The sequence below is a fragment of the Schistocerca nitens genome, chromosome 4 (assembly GCF_023898315.1).
Source record: "Schistocerca nitens isolate TAMUIC-IGC-003100 chromosome 4, iqSchNite1.1, whole genome shotgun sequence".
Lineage (NCBI taxonomy): Eukaryota > Metazoa > Arthropoda > Insecta > Orthoptera > Acrididae > Schistocerca > Schistocerca nitens.
This window is the reverse complement of record NC_064617.1, coordinates 330,290,522-330,309,127: the sequence shown is the minus strand read 5'-3', so window position 1 is coordinate 330,309,127 and position 18,606 is coordinate 330,290,522.

The following is an 18,606-nucleotide window of genomic DNA, read 5'->3' as shown; positions in this document are numbered from 1 at the left end:
AACCGACTAAACACTGGAGCAGCATCATGAGTTGATTGAACTTTCTCACGTTGAGAAATCGTCAGAGGCGATCTGTTTTACTTGATAAAAACTTTCTAAAGCCATGACCGCATAAATCTTTCTTCATTTCCAACAAAGTTTCGACAGATTTTGCCTTGTCTTCAGGTCTTCAAACACTTTTGTAATGAAACGTGTTCATTCTGAGTTGGAGTCTCACGCCAGGTTGTGTGTTGGTGGGTAATATGTAGCATATTATAGAAACGTTTATCATAAATAAAACATTTAAAATCAAAACTCACCTCGTGCATACGGCCATATATCTTGGGCTCACAGATGATTGTTACGTCATAAAGATCGCAGTAGCACATCTCTTTACGTTAGTTGGTCATGTTCGTTGTAGCTTATATCCTGTCTAAGGTGGATCTTCAATGGTTACAACATGTCCATCTAGCGTAAAAGATGTGATACTCTTCATTTTATTGTTCACTGTGATTATTGCGAAACAATCATCTGTGAGCGCTACACATATGGACATGGCTATGTGCACAAGGGGATTTTTAATTTTAAATATTTTATTTATTACAAACCTTTGCATAATTTGCTACATTTTATCCACTAAAATAACTTGGTGTGAGGTTCCAACTCAAAATGAAGACCTTTTATAGAACCTGAAGATGACAACAAAGTCTACCGAAACTGGTTGTTGTAGGTAGAGAAATATTAATGCAATCTTAGCTTTAGTAAGTGCTTATCATGAATCGATTCAGAAGATTTTAACTGATATAATTCAATATGTCATCCTTAACGTGGAAAGTCATCAAAGTAAAATTCTTTAAGTAAGTGTAATAGGGATATTTCTGTTCATGATATACACGAAGTGACTTACAAACTAAGTAAAAAATGTCGTCCCACACTAAGAGTTTCCCACAATGAGAGTGGCACAAAAATGGTTCAAATGGCTCTGAGCACTATGGGACTCAACTGCTGTGGTCATAAGTCCCTTAGAACTTAGAACTACTTAAACCTAACTAACCTAAGGACAGCACACAACACCCAGCCATCACGAGGCAGAGAAAATCCCTGACCCCGCCGGGAATCGAACCCGGGAACCCGAGCGTGGGAAGCGAGAACGCTACCGCACGACCACGAGATGCAGAGTGGCACATTATCAGAAGAGAGTACATATTCTGGGTTCCCTGCAGCCACATTTCTGCTGCGGTGCGGATGACATGGGCATCACAGTAGCGGAGTGAAATGGCGTGGCAACTGGAAACATAGTTCAAAGATGAAGTACGCAGGACAGTACTATTTTTGCTGGCAAAACGTCTAAATAGCACACAAACTCACTGTGATATTCTGATGGTATATGGACAAAATGCAGTGTCGCGACCAGCTGTAGCGAAATGGTGCCAACAATTTGACCGAAGTCGCATGGACGGGGGTGATGCTGATCGGGAAGGAAGACGATCGACATCGACGACAGACGATTATGTCGTAGCAATCGGGGAACAAATTCGCAGCAAGTGCAGTTTTCCCCACGATGAGGACGTTCATGCTGCGGTTCTCCAGAGGCTCCGCGACCAAGGAACGAGTTTCTGTAGCCGAGGAATGGAACGGCTGGTATATCGTTTCCACCGTTGTTTAGAGACTCGGTGACCATGTCGAAAAAAGTTCATGGATCTGTGTCAGTTTAGAGAGTAATACAGCATTCAACAAAATTTACTTGGCCTGCCATGTTTTGAAGCCCTCTTTTGTAAATAACCTGCCGTATAATGCTAAAAGCTCCGTTAGACTGTCCTTTTTTTGTTTGGGGGTTTAGGGAACAAAACATCGAAGGTCATAAGCGCCCAGTATAGAACCGTAGAATGCTGGGACCGGGCGGGTAAAAACACTTTGCCAAGTCCAATACTGAAAGGAAGAAAAAAACAAATCTATAACGTCAAGACGTTACGGAAGAGTATCTAAAAGACGTCGACAAGAGATCGGAGTCACCAGGTAGAAGTCAAATCTCTTTTGTTGTATTATTGCTTTTTAAAAAACGTAAAACGCGAGCCACAGCTCGCACGTCATCCGCTAAAATGTCCAGCAAAGCGGGCGGCAGCCCGACGCTGAGACGTAAGTGGATAAAATAGGGGCATGGAATCAGGAAATGTCTGTTAATGGATGGCTACAGAAAGGCCAGATGGGTGCAGGGTCGCCACTCGACAAGTGGCGGTGACTAAAGCGGCAGTGTCCTATTCGAGCTAATATTACTTCAGCCGATAACTAGTTATGTACAGGGTGTTTCCGTAAGAGCGTGCAAAAATTTATCAGGACACGGAGGATGCTCCACTGACCAATTTGAGGTAGGTAACCTGGTGTCTGAGATGACAGCTTAAGGAGATAATAGGAATGAAAACGTATTACTGTGTACTTTTTTATTTATATTAGTTACAGTTACTATTATTAACACAATGAACGTACCATTAGTATTGTGTCTTACAAAATGGCCTGAAACTAACAGTGAATCTCAATGCAAGCATGACATCGGCAGACAAGCTTCAGACGCACCATGACAAATATCCCTGGTGTGTTTCGAATCACAGTCCAGGCAGCTACTATTCTGACAACTAATTCCATTTTTGCACCCACTGGGATCTCATACACAAGTGACTTTAGATACCGCAGAGTAAATAATCTAGCGGATTCAGGTCAGGTGACCCTCGCAGGCCATGTAATAGGACCACCCATTCCCATCCTGCGACCAGAAAATAAAGCACTCAGACGGCTGCGGACATCCACACTGAATGAGGCGGTGCGCCGCCATGTCGTATCCACATCCTCTCACCAGCAGCCAAGATTATGTTCTCAAACAACTGAGGTGGAACTCTTTGTGCGAACCTCAAGTACAAGTGGACGTTCGGACGGTCAGACAGGAGATATGGCCCAATGAGTTTGTCGCCTACAATGCCGGCCCAGATATTCACAGAAAAGCGTACTTTATGTTGTTATTCTACTGCAACGTGAAGATTTTCCTCATGCAACACGTGACTGTTCCTGCTGTTCGAAATACTACCACGTTCAAATGAGGACTCGTCAGCCAACAGCACGATCTGAAGGAAATCTGATCGATCAATCCATTATTGGAACAACTTGTGACACAATGCGACCCTTGGTGCATGGACTCCTTGTGGGTGATATGGGTGTAATTGTTTCCGTGGAGCACTCACCGCACGCTAGTATGGGCGGCACCCATTTCACGTACAGTATTTCGAGTACTTGTAGTGGGGTCCGCTGCAACACATTCCAGCACCTCCTCTTCAAAATCGGGTGTGCGAGTGGTTCTTATGTTGCCAAGTCCCTCGTTTCTTCAAAAATGGTTCAAATGGCTCTAAGCACTATGGGACTTAACATCTGAGGTCGTCAGTCCCCTAGACTTAGAACTACTTAAACCGAACCAACCTAAGGACATCACACATATCCATGCCCGAGGCAGGATTCGAACCTGCGACCGTAGCAGCAGCGCTGTTCCGGAATGAAGCACCCAGAACCGCTCAGCCACAACGGCGGGCCCCCTCGTTTCTTCTTCCCAATGAACCAGTCTCCAGCATTCTTCGATGGAGAGAAATAAACACTACTCGTGACGGATGATGCCTGTTAGGAAATCGATCACTGTATAGCCTTTCAGCAGCGAGAGCATTGCAACATACTTCCCCATACACAAGGTGCAACTCAATGAATTCTGCGAAACTGTACCTGTACTGCTCCATCGTACTATACTGTACGTCTCTGAATAGCACTGAGTAACGAATGGGATTCATAGCACGTTCTGTACTGGGACAATTTAAATTCGATGCAACAGAGCCACCTTACGGACAAGTAAAATAAACAAAACGTGCATCATGACTGCCTAGTAGTCAGGCTCATCTTCCTTGTTTCCTTGCGGGAAATAAGGAGTGTACATGTAAATAAACAGTACATGTAAATAAACTTGTACGTGTGTTAGTTGTAAATAAGCTGGAAAACAATAATGGTAGACAAAGCGGTAGACGGGTTTACTTCCGTATCTCCTTAAAATGGCTTCTCCGACCGCAGTTCCCTACCTAAAATTGTTCAGAGGAGCATTATCTGTGTCCTATTACATTTTTGCACCCTCTTACGGGAACATCCTATAGATGGTACTCGAGATGAAAGTATACTGTTGCGAAATACCTAAAGACCAGGAGACATTGGGGGTTGGTGCAACAATGTCAGCTGTCAACGTCATCAGATTTTGTGTATTACACATAGAAACACCCATTAATAACCGTAAATTTTCAAGGACTAATGTCTCAAGTGGCAAAGTGCGGAGGTCACATAAAACAAGCTGAAAGAAGTATACATAGCTGACTGAAATTGGTTCGAAGAATCCTCGGGAAATTTACTGTACTCACAAAGAAGGCACCTTCCCGACCTATATTTGACCGATTCATACTGCTAGTCGTTACGGTAGCGTATTCATATTGTTGTGACTGACAATTCGCAATTTTTCACAAACACAACTTTTATTTCTGTAAGTTTACAAGGTTGATGACTGAACAGCAAAAGAAAGGTAACAATAACGATGCCAGTAAAAGTCTCCAAATTGAGGCAAACAAAAGTTCACTTCTAATTTTCCACAACGGTTGGTGGTAACATACACACTAGTAAAAGTCCAATTCAGAGACGAAGATGTAATGTTCAGCAGTCGAAGTCCATGGGGTCGGCATCCTGAGTGAACTGAACTTCGGGGCTGGTTCTAGCCCCTAAATAGCTGTCTCCAGCCAATCAGGTTTTGGCGTAGTGATACTTCCTGCAGGCCGTGGCTCCAGCTCCCCCTACAGGAAGTAGTGCTCGGAATGTCTGTTTCCATTATCTTGTATGTATACAGTGTTTAACATGGTGCTTTTGATATGCCTTGGACATAGACAAAGCCGTCCTCTCTGGTGCAGTATGGGTTGCGTTTCCTCAGGGGCTACCTTGGCTCCGGCATAAGACATATAGAAATAATAGGGGAGATGCAGACTCCGATCAAAAGCAACCACACACATATTAGTGAAAATTCACGTGGAGTATGTTCACCCTTCGCCCTTGTGCTGCCTTGAACTCTATTGCGAACACTTTCAATGAGGTGAATTAATTTTTTTGGTGGAATGGCAACTCATTCTCCTTCAAGAGCCGCAACCAGAGAAGGTAGTAATGTTGGACACTAGGTTCTGGAGCAAAGTCAACTGTCTAGCTCATGCCAGAGGTTTTACATAGCGTTCAGTTCGGGACTCTGGAGAGGCCAATCCATTTCAGGAACGTTGTTGCCCACAGACTACTGCCTCGCAGAAGTTACTTTATGACAGCATGCATTATCATTCAGATGCAATCAGTCATCGTTTCCGTACTGATTATCTTCTGTATGCAGTACACAATGACGTAAAATAAGTTCACACATAGCCACAATTAACATTCCCTGAAGCGCAATAAGAGGACAAAGCCATAATAGCGAAAAATACTCCCATGCCGTGATGTCAGTTCATCCCCACTTCTCCGGCCTGAGTGGCCGATCGGTTCTAGGCGCTGCAGTCTGGAGACGCGCGACCGCTACGGTCGCATGTTCGAATCCTGCCTCGGGCATGGATGTGTGTGATGTCCTTAGGTTAGTTGGGCTTAAGTATTTCTAAGTTCTAGGGGACTGATGACCTCAGAAGTTAAGTCCCATAGTGCTCAGAGCCATTTGGACCATTTGAACCTCCCCACTTCACTCACGGTACTACGAATAATGATACATTCACCAAACCCAAATGCTTCCACCTGACTGCCCAATCACGCCAAATCACTCGTTACCGGTCGTCCACTCTCCAGTGGCGTCGCTCTGACACTTCCTCAAGCGTCGCTTTGTTTCGACTGGTGAAACTGTGGTTTATGAGGAGCTGCTCAACCAGTCTACTCCGTTCTTCGTAACACCCTACGCATAGGCATTATCTAGCTGGGCCACTGGTAACGTTTTGGAACTCGGAAGTCATTGCTTGCGCTGATTTCATGCGATTTTTCACAGCCACCGTCCTCAATACTAGATGGTCCATGACCATCTGTGCCATAGGTCTGCCTGATCTCGGTTTAGCTCTGGTTGTCATTCACATTCCCGTTTCAGAATCATATCACTAACAATCGACTTAAGCAGCTATAGAAGGGTTTAAATATCCTTGGTGGATTTGTCACTCAGGGGACATTCAGTGATCAGTCCACGATCGAATTCGTTGTGCTCTCGTGACCGAAACACCCTTCTCTACTAACGATATTTCCCACCTTATTTTTCACCGGAGATTCCACCTTTCATGACATCTAGTGGTCAGTTCCGCATTACACAGTTGTATCCGGATACATCTGATCTGATAATGTTGAAGAAGGTCCAAAGAAGATTGGCTCATTTCGTTACAGCATCATTTACTTAGCACGAGTGTGACACCGATGTTTAGTAAACTCGAGTGGCAGACACTAAAAATAATGAGGTGTATGATACAGAGAGTTTATTGTTAGAAGTCTGAGAACAAAGGTTGCGAGAACAGTCATGTAACATGTTACTTCTTTCCAAATACCTCTTTCGAAATTTTTGTGCAGGGTAAATCAGAGAATTTCGTGCTCTTGTGGATTGTTTCCCGATTAATGAAATTTCAGTTAAATCCAGATCTTTGTATCTGCTTGCGTGCGTTGATAAATATCAACGTGGACGGTTGTAATTTCATTTTCGAGAGCTGCAAGATCACCGGTGTCTGTTCTTTCAGACACCATATTCGTATAGATGAGGCTTATCGGTCAATGATCATCTGTAGAGCGGATGCTTTCACATCGCTCAAACTTTTACATGAGGTGGCTTACAAAACACTCGTTCGACGTATACTTGAGTATTGCTCCTTAGTGTGGGATCCGTACCAGGTCGGGTTGTCAGAGGAGATAGAGAAGATCCAAAGAAGAGCGGCGCGTTTCGTCACAGGGTTATTTGGTAAGCGTGATAGCGTTACGGAGATGTTTAGCAAAGTAGCAGACTCTGCAAGAGAGGCGCTCTGCATCGCGGTGTAGCTTGCTGTCCAGGTTTCGAGAGGGTGCGTTTCTGGATGAGGTATCGAATATATTGCTTCCCCCTACTTATACCTCCCGAGGAGATCGGGAATGTAAAATGAGAGAGATTCGAGCGTGCACGGAGGCTTTCCGGCAGTCGTTCTTCCCGCGAACCATACGCGACTGGAACAGGAAAGGGAGGTAATGACAGTGGCACGTAAAGTGCACTCCGCCACACGCCGTTGGGTGGCTTTCGGACTATAGAAGTAGATGTAGATTCGGTAGATCGACTGGCGTGAGTAGTGAGTATAGTGGGCAGGGGCACTACAAAATAGTATATGGACAATAAGTTGGAAATATGGGACTCACGATGAGCGTGACAGATGTTAGTCCTCGCAGTCGCTCTAATACCTGTGTCCTCGATGGCTCAGTCGGATGGAGCATCTGCCATGTAAGCAAGAGATGCTGGGTTCGAGCCCCAGTTGGGGCATAAGTTTTCAAGTGTCGCCATTGATGTTTATCAAATCCCGTAAGCAGCTACAAAGGTCTCGATTTCACTGTAATTTCATTCTTCGAGAGCTGCAAGATCACCAATGGTGTCTGTTCTTTCGGACACCATATTGATATGTTTCCCGATTGTCGTTCTCCCAGAGTTTCATTGGCGAATGGGACAGTGGAAGGAGTGGGGAGGGGGCGAGAGGAGGAAATGTTAATGCCATACAAGTAATGCCACACATCGTATAGGGGTTTCTGGAGGATACATGTAGGTGTAAATGCAGGTAGGTGGGCGCTGATACAGGGCAAAATTTATAACCACCACATTCGGATTAAATAGTTGATAAAACCGAACGAAGTAAAGAGCAGATTTGTACCAAATTCACTATAATCACCAGGTAAGACGCACTCCGGCTTCCGATTGTTCCCACAAGCGAGGTAACTTGTCTTCCTGTAGCTGGCAAATAATCCTTTCATTGGATATTGTGCGCAAATTCTGCATTCAAGAGGAAATTTTGTAGGTACTAATTACATTCAGTAACCAGACAATTTAGGCATTCATTATATTCCGTTGTAAAAATGTCAAATAAAATGCTTAGGTATGCCAGCTACAGGGATGTAATTAATTTATATTATTATAGCTATTATTTCCATAGTATTTATGCACTTCAGATCACAGCTAATTTGATAGCATTTTCCATTTACAAAAATTAACACCGTAAACGTTATCTGTTCAACATGTGGACTCAACGAATGGATCACTATTATACTACAATGCATATCAAACTTCATAGATGATGTGTATCTAAGGATTAAATATAAATGCTGCAGGTGCAAAACTGTTTGCAGATGACTTCCTACTAATTTCCTGATGCACTGCCATCTGCATGTCGTTTGATACATATAATTTCCTGCAGATATCATCTCTCCATAGTAAACGACATGTAGCTCTCAAAAGTCTATATCTGCATCTACATCTACATGGATACTCTGCAAATACATTTAAGTGCCTGAGAGAGGATTCATCGAACCAACTTCACTATAATTCTCTATTATTCCAATCTCGTATAGCGTGCGGAAAAAACAAACACCTATACCCTTCCAAAAAATGGCTCTGAGCACTATGGGACTCAACTGCTGTGGTCATAAGTCCCCTAGAACTTAGAACTACTTAAACCTAACTAACCTAAGGACAGCACACTACACCCAGCCATCACGAGGCAGAGAAAATCCCTGACCCCGCCGGGAATCGAACCCGGGAACCCGGGCGTGGGAAGCGAGAACGCTACCGCACGACCACGAGATGCGGGCTATACCCTTCCGTGCGAGCTCTAATTTCCCTTATTTTAATACGATGATCGTTTCTTCCTATCTAGGTCGGTGTCAACAAAATATTTTCACATTCTGAGGAGAAAATTTGTGGTTTTAAATTTCGTGAGAAGACTCTGCCACAACGAAAAACGCCTTTGTTGTAATAATGTCCACCCCAAAATATGGATCATTTCAGTGACACTCTGTCCGCTATTTCGTGATAATACAAAACGTGCTGCCATTCTTTGAACTTTCTCAACCTACTCCCTCGATCCTATCTGGTAAGGATCCCACACCGCTCAGCTAAAACTAAAAGAAGACGAACAAGCATAGTGTAGGCTTTCTCTTCCATAGGTCTGTTACATTTTTGAAGGTTTCTACCAATAAAAAGCAGTTTTTGGTTGGCCTTCCCTACAACATGTTGTATATGTTCCTTCGAACTTAAATTTTTCGTAATTGTAATTCCTAGGTATTTAGTTAAATTTACGGCCTTTAGATTTGACTGATTTATTGTGTAGCCGAAGTTTAATGGATTTCTTTTAGCACTCATGTGAATAACCTGACACTTTTCGTTATTAGGATCAAATGCCAATTTTTGCACCATACAGATATCTTTTCTAAATCGTTTTGTAATTTGTTTTGGTCTTCTGACAACTTAACTAGTCTATAAAAGACAGCGTCATCTGCAAACAACCTTAGTCGGCTGCTCAGTTGGACTCTTAAATCGTTTATAAAGATAAGAAACATCAAAGGGCCTATAACAATGTCTTGGGGAACGCCAGAAATCACATCTGTTTTTCCTCGACGTTTCTCCTGTCATACAGGTAGCTCTGCTTCTAACAGGCAGTGTCCAATCCAATTTCCCGTAGGTGTTATATCCGTGGACGAGATAATTCCTATCATCACAACAGACAGTAACGACGAGGCAGTAAAGCCGTGTGTGCCGTCTGACTGAATTTCGTTCTTCGTGTGCAGTTGTTATGTTCTCCCTTCCAAAGCAGACGCAGGTAATCAGCCCTATGCAGAATTGTTGTAAATCACCTGAAAACGGAATTCAAATTTGCGAGTGTAACAGATGAAGAATCATTAAATCGGCAACTGGATCCTATCGTCTCGCAACCTAGTTGCAGCTGCTTGTTGAGCTATAGGAGGATATCACAACTCACGAAACCGGAATTAAACGAAATCTACATATAACATGATTGAGATACAGTGCTACTGGAACAAATTAATTATACCATTTCAAAAGAAAATGGTTCAAATGGTTCTAAGCACTATGGGACTTAACATCTGAGGTCATCAGTCCCATAGACCTTACAACTACCTAAACCTAACTAACCAAAAACGTCACACACATCCATGCCTGAGGCAGGATTCGAACCTGCGACCGTAGCAGCAGAGTGGTTCCCGACTGAAGCGCCTAGAACCGCTCTACAGCATCTCAGTTTATTTAAAATAAGAATATATTACCCTTATAATTTATTAAATATTTTTGGTATATTTGTCTTATGATTTAGCAGACATTTAAATGATTTAGAATGTAACACAAATCTCCTTTACACTGATGAGCCAAAACATTATGACCAACTGCTTAATAGCTTGTGTTTCCGTCTTTAGAACGAAATCCTGCGTATCAGGGATCTGACAGTTTATTGGTAGGTTTGCAGAGATATGTGGCATCAAATGTCTACGCATGGATCATGTAATTCGCGTAAATAACAGACCGCCGGTTTGTGTACTGAGTGATAGCGCCCGATAGGGACACGATGGGTTCCATAAGATTTACATCAGGCGAATTTAGTCACCGAGACATCAAACATTCCTAGCACGGTTCTGGCTCCGAGACACGGATGATTATACTGCTGAATGACGACATCGTCGTCGGGGAAGACATCGAGCATAAAGGGGTACAGTAGCTTCGCGAATGTCAGCTTGTCTTCGATTATAAGTCCCGTGCAAGCGCAGCAGAGTGGCTACCATAGCATAATAATGGCTCAAACCAGTCTGCGTTCGTGGCGCGCAGAAACGTTTCGAGCCGCCGTTCAAATCGATGACGGCGTTTGTGGAGACGACCATCGACCTAGTGCAGCAAAAATGTGATTCACCCGAAGAGCCCACATGTTTCCATTGACGCACGGTCGATTCCCGACGCTCCCGTGGCCAAGCAATCGTAGTTGACGACGTCTCTGGGTCAACATGCGAACACGTAGGGATGTTCCTGCTGCGGAGCTACGTGGTCAACAATGTACGATGAACGGTGTGCTCCGAAACACTTGTTCGTGAACCAGTATTGTGCTCTTTCGGCACAGATAGCATAGATCCCCATCTGTCCTACTACACACAGCAGACAAGCCTGCGAATCCCTCGTCCTGTGGAAAGTCGTGGACGTCCAACCATTTAACGCCTAGTGGTAGTTTCACTGTCCTACCTCTTTCCGTAGATGTTCACGGCAGTAGAAAGTGAACATTCGATCAGCTTCTCCGTTTTCTGGTTGCTCATTCACAGGCTCTGCTTAATAATTATCTAGACTTTGTCAAAGACGCTTAACTCAATGGATTTGCCCAATTGCAGCGCATATCTTCGCTAGGATGATCTTCCATCCCTGTCTGCTCTGCTTACATACTTTTGTTACGGTGTCACGAGCCCGCAAAGCCACCAGGCAGCATCCACCGTCGCAGTAGACAGTGGTCTTACTGTTTTGGCTTATCAGTTTTGAATTTGAAGCGTCCTTATACGCACCATTTCGTGACGGCATTATGGATTAGTCCGAACATTTATTAGTTAAAATTGACTGTTGCAGACAATAATATCATGAAGACGTAATTTTAAACATGGTTCATGACCTGATAAGGTTATAGGGCTTCCTGTGGGCTCATGAGCGCCATGATAACTGTCATCTACTGTTTGGGGCTGTACAGAGTGCGAGTAGAAATCATGTGGACAATTTCACTTCACCGAATTTTGCCCGCTGAAAGCTTAGTTCGCATTCCCTGAAATATTTAGAGGACGTGACGCAGATTTACGACGATAAGCAGATTATTTCAGTGTTGACCATAAGAAGATTAATTCGTAGCGGCCTATAAGAAACATCGGTGACTGAAAAACGTTAAACGTACAAAATAATTTCCTGTCGTCACGTAAGCAGACCATGAAAAATGAATATGCACAAATCCACGGACTTTTACCCCCGGGCGGCGACATTTAGCTTTGCAAAATGGTAATCAGAAATCGAAACAGTCGGCAACAAGAAATAAGGTGCGCAAACTTGGTATAAAATATCGTGGCATAAAATAATACTGCTTGTGTTTCTGTTTATCAAACGTGACGACAATTATGGCTATACCAGTTTGACCAACGTTTCGTTCCCTCCCACAATGTACTCTATAGCCTCAGGTGGACAGATGTTAAGGACAAAAAAAGGTAGTTACACATTCTGACTTCCGCGAATACATAGAAGCCCGCAGTTAAAACCATGAAATTTGCACACCAAATGACTATCATTATATTGACATGAAGTCTACCTCATGCACGGATACACCAATCATTAACATCACTGGGCAACCACATAAAGTAGGTAGGAACAATGCCACCTACGTTCCGTATGGGGTAGGTGGGGGAGAAAACCCCCGCTATGTTTAGTTTTCCTAATGCTTTGCTCATTGAGCTACGTGTTCGCTCACTGAAACTCAGAGGGCCATAGACACGGGTTCACAGGTAGATGCCGTGTTTCTTGACTTCCGCAAGGCGTTCGATACAGTTCCCCACAGTCGTTTAATGAACAAAGTAAGAGTATATGGACTATCAGACCAATTGTGTGATTGGATTCAAGAGTTCCTAGATAACAGAACGCAGCATGTCATTCTCAATGGAGAGAAGTCTTCCGAAGTAAGAGTGATTTCAGGGGTGCCGCAGGGGAGTGTCATAGGACCGTTGCTATTCACAATATACATAAATGACCTTGTGGATGACATCGGAAGTTCACTGAGCCTTTTTGCAGATGATGCTGTGGTGTATCGGGAGGCTGTAACAATGGAAAATTATACTGAAATACAGGAGGATCTGCAGCGAATTGACGCATGGTGCAGGGAATGGCAATTGAATCTCAATGTAGACAAGTGTAGTGTGCTGCGAATACATAGAAAGATAGATCCCTTATCATCTAGCTAAAAAATAGCAGGTCAGCAACTGGAAGCAGTTAATTCCATAAATTATCTGGGAGTACGCATTAGGAGTGATTTAAAATGGAATGATCATATAAAATTAATCGTCGGTAAAACAGATACCAGCCTGAGATTCATTGGAAGAATCCTAAGGAAATGCAATCCGAAAACAAAGGAAGTAGATTACAGTACGCTTGTTCGCCCACTGCTTGAATACTGCTCAGCAGTGTGGGATCCGTACCAGATAAAGTTGATAGAAGAGATAGAGAAGATCCAACGGAGAGCAGCGCGCTTCGTTACAGGATCATTTAGTAATCACGAAAGCGTTACGGAGATGATAGATAAACTCCAGTGGAAGACTCTGCAGGAGAGACGCTCAGTAGCTCGGTACGGGCTTTAGTTAAAGTTTCGGGAACATACCTTCACCGAAGTGTCAAGCAGTATATTGCTCCCTTCTACGTATATCTCGCGAAGAGACCATGAGGATAAAATCAGAGAGATTAGAGCCCACACAGAAGCATACCGACAATCCTTCTTTCCACGAACGAGACTGGAATAGAAGGGAGAACCGATAGAGGTACTCAGGGTACCCTCCGCCACACACCGTCAGGTGGCTTGCGGAGTATGGATGTAGATGTAGATCTTCCCGCGATTTCAGACTGAAGTCATAGCTTGGTTTCTTTCCATTAAACCATCCAAATTGCAGCCCTGTCTGATTATTAATCACAGACAGGCGTAGTCCGCTTGGATGTACAGTTATTATCGTGCTGAAAACATCAGGTCGCCTGGTTTCTGACGTGTTTTTGGGAAGACTGAAGCAGGGAAAAAAACCACCACAGTGATTTGTTTACATACTCTTCAGAGCCAAAGAAACTGATACACCTGCTTAATATCCTTTATGACCCCCGCGAGCACGCAGAAGTGCAGCAAAACGATGTGGCATGGACTCTACTAATGTCTGCAGTAGTGCTGGAGGGAATTGACACCTTGAATCCTGCAGGACTTCCAAAAAATCCGTAAGAGTACGAGGGGTGGAGACCTCTTCTGAATAGCACGTTGCAAGGCAATCCAGATATGTTCAATAATGTTTATCTGTGGGGAGTTTGGTGGCCAGCGAAGTGTTTAAACACGGAAGAGTGTTCCTGGAGCTCTGTAGAAATTCTGGAGGTGGGGTGGGGAGTGTCGCATTGTCCTCCTGGAATTGCCCATGTCCTTCGCAATGCACAATGGACATGAATGTATGCAGGTGATCAGACAGGATTGTTACGTACGTGTCACCTGCAAGAGCCGTCTCTAGACGTATCAGGATCCCGTATCATTCCAACTGCACAAGCCCCACACCCACACCATTACAGAGCCTCCACCAGGTTGAACAGCCCCTGCTGACAGGCAGGGTCCATGGATTCATGAGTATGTGTCCATACCCGAACACTCCATCCGCTCGATACAACTGAAACGAGACTCGTCCGACCAAGCAGCACGGTTCCAGTCCTCAACAGACCAAAGTCGGTGTGGGGCCCAGGAGAGGCGGAAAGCTTTGTGTCGTGCAGTCATAAGTGCACACGAGTCAGCCTTCGGCTCCGAAAGCCCATATCGATTATGCTTCGATGGCTGGTTCGCACTCTGACACTTGTTTATGGCTCAGCATTGAAATATGCACCAATTTGCGGGGGCGTTGCGCTGTTCTCACGTTGATCGATTCTCTTCAGCCGTAGTTGGTCCCTGTCGTTCTGGATCTTTTTCCGGCCGCAGTGATGTCTGACATTTGATGTTTTACCCGATTCCTGATATTCAGGGTACACTCGTGAAATCGTAGTACGGTAAAATCACACCTTCATTGCTACCTCGGTGATGCTGTGTCCTATAGCTCGTGCGCCCACTATAATACCACTTTCAGACTTACTTAAAACTTGATATTCTGCGGTAGCGACTATGATTCATAATCAAAACGTCTTCGGTTCAGGGTTCCAATCCCGCAGCTGCTTAAATTTTGATTAATAACCAGCACTGGCGTCCGAATACTTCCAGCATAATAAGTCACCCCTCATTCTGCCAACGGCCTTGTCAAATAGGGCGTAGGAGTGGACAGAGGTACAGGGCACTCTCTTGTCCTAGGGGTGGGAAACTCCCCCTACAGGCGGAAGAATCAGCAATAATCAACGGCATGAGGATGCAGAAGGCAATGGAAATCACTACATTAAAATACAAGTAACGTGTATCCATGTGTGGCCTGTAATTGATCAAGTGTTACGATGATATCTCTATTGGCAAAAGATTCCGGAATAGTCCCCCCATTCGGATCTCTGGGAGGGGCCTGCCAAGAAGGAGTTACCATGAGAAAAATATTGAATAATCAACGGAAGGATAACGTTCTAAGAGTCGAGGCGTGGAATGTCAGAAGCTTGAACGTGGTAGGGAAACTAGAAAATCTGAAAAACGAAGTGCAAAGGCTCAATCTAGATATTAGTACGGGTCAGTGAAGTGAAGTGGAAAGAAGACAAGGATTTCTGGTCAGATGAGTATCGGGTAATATCAACAGCAGCAGAAAATGGTATGACGAGAATAGGATTCGTTATGATGGCAGAAAGGGTGTTTCTTTGAACAGTTCAATGATAGGGTTGCTCTTATTCGAATCGACAACAAACCAACACCGACAAAGATAGTTCAGGTATACATGTCGACGTCGCAAGTTGAAGATGAAGATATAGAGAAAGTGCATGAGAATATTGAAAGGGTAATACAGTATGTAAATGGGGATGAAAATGCAATGGTCATGGGGAACTGCAATGCAGTGAAGGAGTAGAAGAAAATGTTAAAGGAGAATATGGACTTGGGACAAGGAATGAGAGAGGAGAAAGACTAATTGAGTTCTGTAACGAGTTTCAGCTAGTAATAACGAATACCTTGTTCAAGAATCACTAGAGGAGGAGGTATACTTGGAAAAAGGCCGGGTGATACGGGAAGGTTTCAGTTAGATTACTTCATGGTCAGACACAGATTCAGAAATCAGATACTGGATTGTAAAGCGTACCCAGTAGCAGATATAGACTCAGATCACAATATGGCATCGATGAACAGTAGACTTATGTTTGTGACATTAGTAAGGAAGAATCGATACGCAAAGAAGTGGGATACGGAAGTACTAAAAATGACGAGATTCGCTTGAAGTTCTCTAAGGCTATAGAAAGAGCAGTAAGGAATAGCTCAGTAGGCAGCACAGTTGAAGAGGAATGGACATCTCTAAAAGGACAATCACAGAAGTTGGGGAGGATAACATAGGTACATAGAAGGTAACTGCGACGAAACTATAGGTAACAGAACTAATACTTCAGTTGATTGATGAAAGGAGGAAGTACAAAATGTTCCAGGAAGCTGAGGAATACAGAAATACAAGTCGCTGAGGAGTGAAATAAATAGGAAGTGCAGAGAAGCTAAGACGAAATGGCTGCAGGAAAAATGTGAAGAAATCGAAAAAGAAATGATTGTCGGAAGGACAGACTCAGCATACAGGAAAGTCAAAACAACCTTTGGTGACATTAAAAGCAGTGGTGGTAATACAAAAACTGCAACTGGAATTCCACTGTTAAATGCAGAGGAGAGAGCAGATTGGTGGAAACAATACAGTGAAACCCTCTATGAGGGGGAAGATTTGTCTGATGTGATAGAAGAAGAAACAGGAGTTTTTAGAAGAGATAGAGGAACCAGTATTAGAATCGGAATTTAAAAGAGCTTTGGAGGACTTACGGTCAAATAAGGCAGAAGTGATAGATAACATTCCATCAGAATTTCTAAAATCATTGGGGGAATTGGCAACAAAACGACTGTTCATGTTGGTGTGTAGAATGTATAAGTCTGGCGACACACCCTCTGACTTTCGGAAAAGCATCATCCACACATTTCCGAAGACGGAAAGAACTGACAAGTGCGGGAATTATCGCACAATCAGCTCAACAGCTCATGCATCCAAGTTGCTTGCAAGAATCATATACAGAAGAGTGGAAAAGAAAATTGAGGATGCGCTAGATGATCAGTTCGGCTTTAGGAAAAGTAAAGACAAGAGAGAGGGAATTCTGATGTTGCGGTTAATAATAGAAGCAATATTACAGAAAAATCAAGACTCGTTCGTAGGATTTGTCGACCTGGAAAAAAGCGTACGACAATTTAAAACGCTACAAGATGTTTGAAACTCTGAAAAATGTAGGGTAAAACTGTAGGGAGAGATGGGTCTTATACAATATGTACAACAGCTAAGAGGGAATAATAAGAATGGACGCCGGCCGCGGTGGTCTAGCGGTTCTAGGCGCTCAGTTAGTAACCGCGCGACTGCTACGGTCGCAGGTTCGAATCATGCCTCGGGCATGAATGTGTGTGATGTCCTTAGGTTAGTTAGGTTTAAGTAGTTGTAAGTTCTAGGGAACTGATGACCACAGATGTTAAGTCCCATAGTGCTCAGAGCCATTTTTGAATAAGAGTGGACGAAAAAGAACGAAGTGCTCTAATTAAAAATGGTGTAAGACAAGGATGTAGCCTGTCGCCCCTACTGTTCAATCTGTACATCGAGGAAGCAAGGATGGAAATAAAAGAAAGTTTCAGCAGTGGTATTAAAATTCATAGTGAAAAGATACCAGTGATGCGATTCGCTGATGACATTGCTATTCTGAGTGGACGTGAAGAAGTATTACATGATCTGCTGAACGGAGTGAACAGTCTAATGGGTACACATTATGGACTGAGAGTAAATCGAAGAGAGACGAAGGTAATGAGAAGTAGTAGAAATGAGAACAGCAACAAAATTAATATCAGGATTGATGGTCATAAAGTAGATGAAGTTAAGGGATACTGCTGCCTAGGCAGTACAATAACCAATGACTGACGGTGCAAGGAGTACATCAAAAGCAGACTAGCAATGGTAAAACGGGCATTCATGGCCAAGATGAGTCTACTAATATCAAATATCGGCCTTAATATCAGGAAGAAATTTCTGAGAATGTTCGTCTGGAGTACAGTATTGTATGGTAGTGAAACATGGACCGTGGGAAAAGAGGACAAGAAGAGAATCGAAGCATTTTGGATATGGTTCTACAGACGAATGTTAAAAATTAAGTGGACTGGTAAGGTAACAAATGAGGAAGTTCTACGCAGAATCGGTGAGGGTAGAAGAATGTGGAAAACACCCATAAGGAGTAAAAAGATGGGACAGGATGACATCTATTAAGACATGAGGGAATGACTTCCATGGTACTAGAAGGGCAAAAACTGTAGAAGAAGACAGAAATTGGAATACATTCAGCAAATAACTGAGGACGTGTGATGTCCTTAGGTTAGTTAGGTTTAATTAGTTCTAAGTTCTAGGCGCCTGATGACCACAGAAGTTAAGTCGCATAGTGCTCAGAGCCTTTTTATATAGGCGATGCCGACCGCAGCGCCGTAGCCTGCCTGTTTACATATGTCTGTATTTGAATACGCATTCCTACGCCAGTTTCTTTGACCCTTCAGCTTATTACGAAACCACACATACAAGCACCCGCACTTATACCCGTTACTCCCTGTATGAGTGACAACACACTGTCTTTTGTCAAGAATGTCAGTTCTGCGT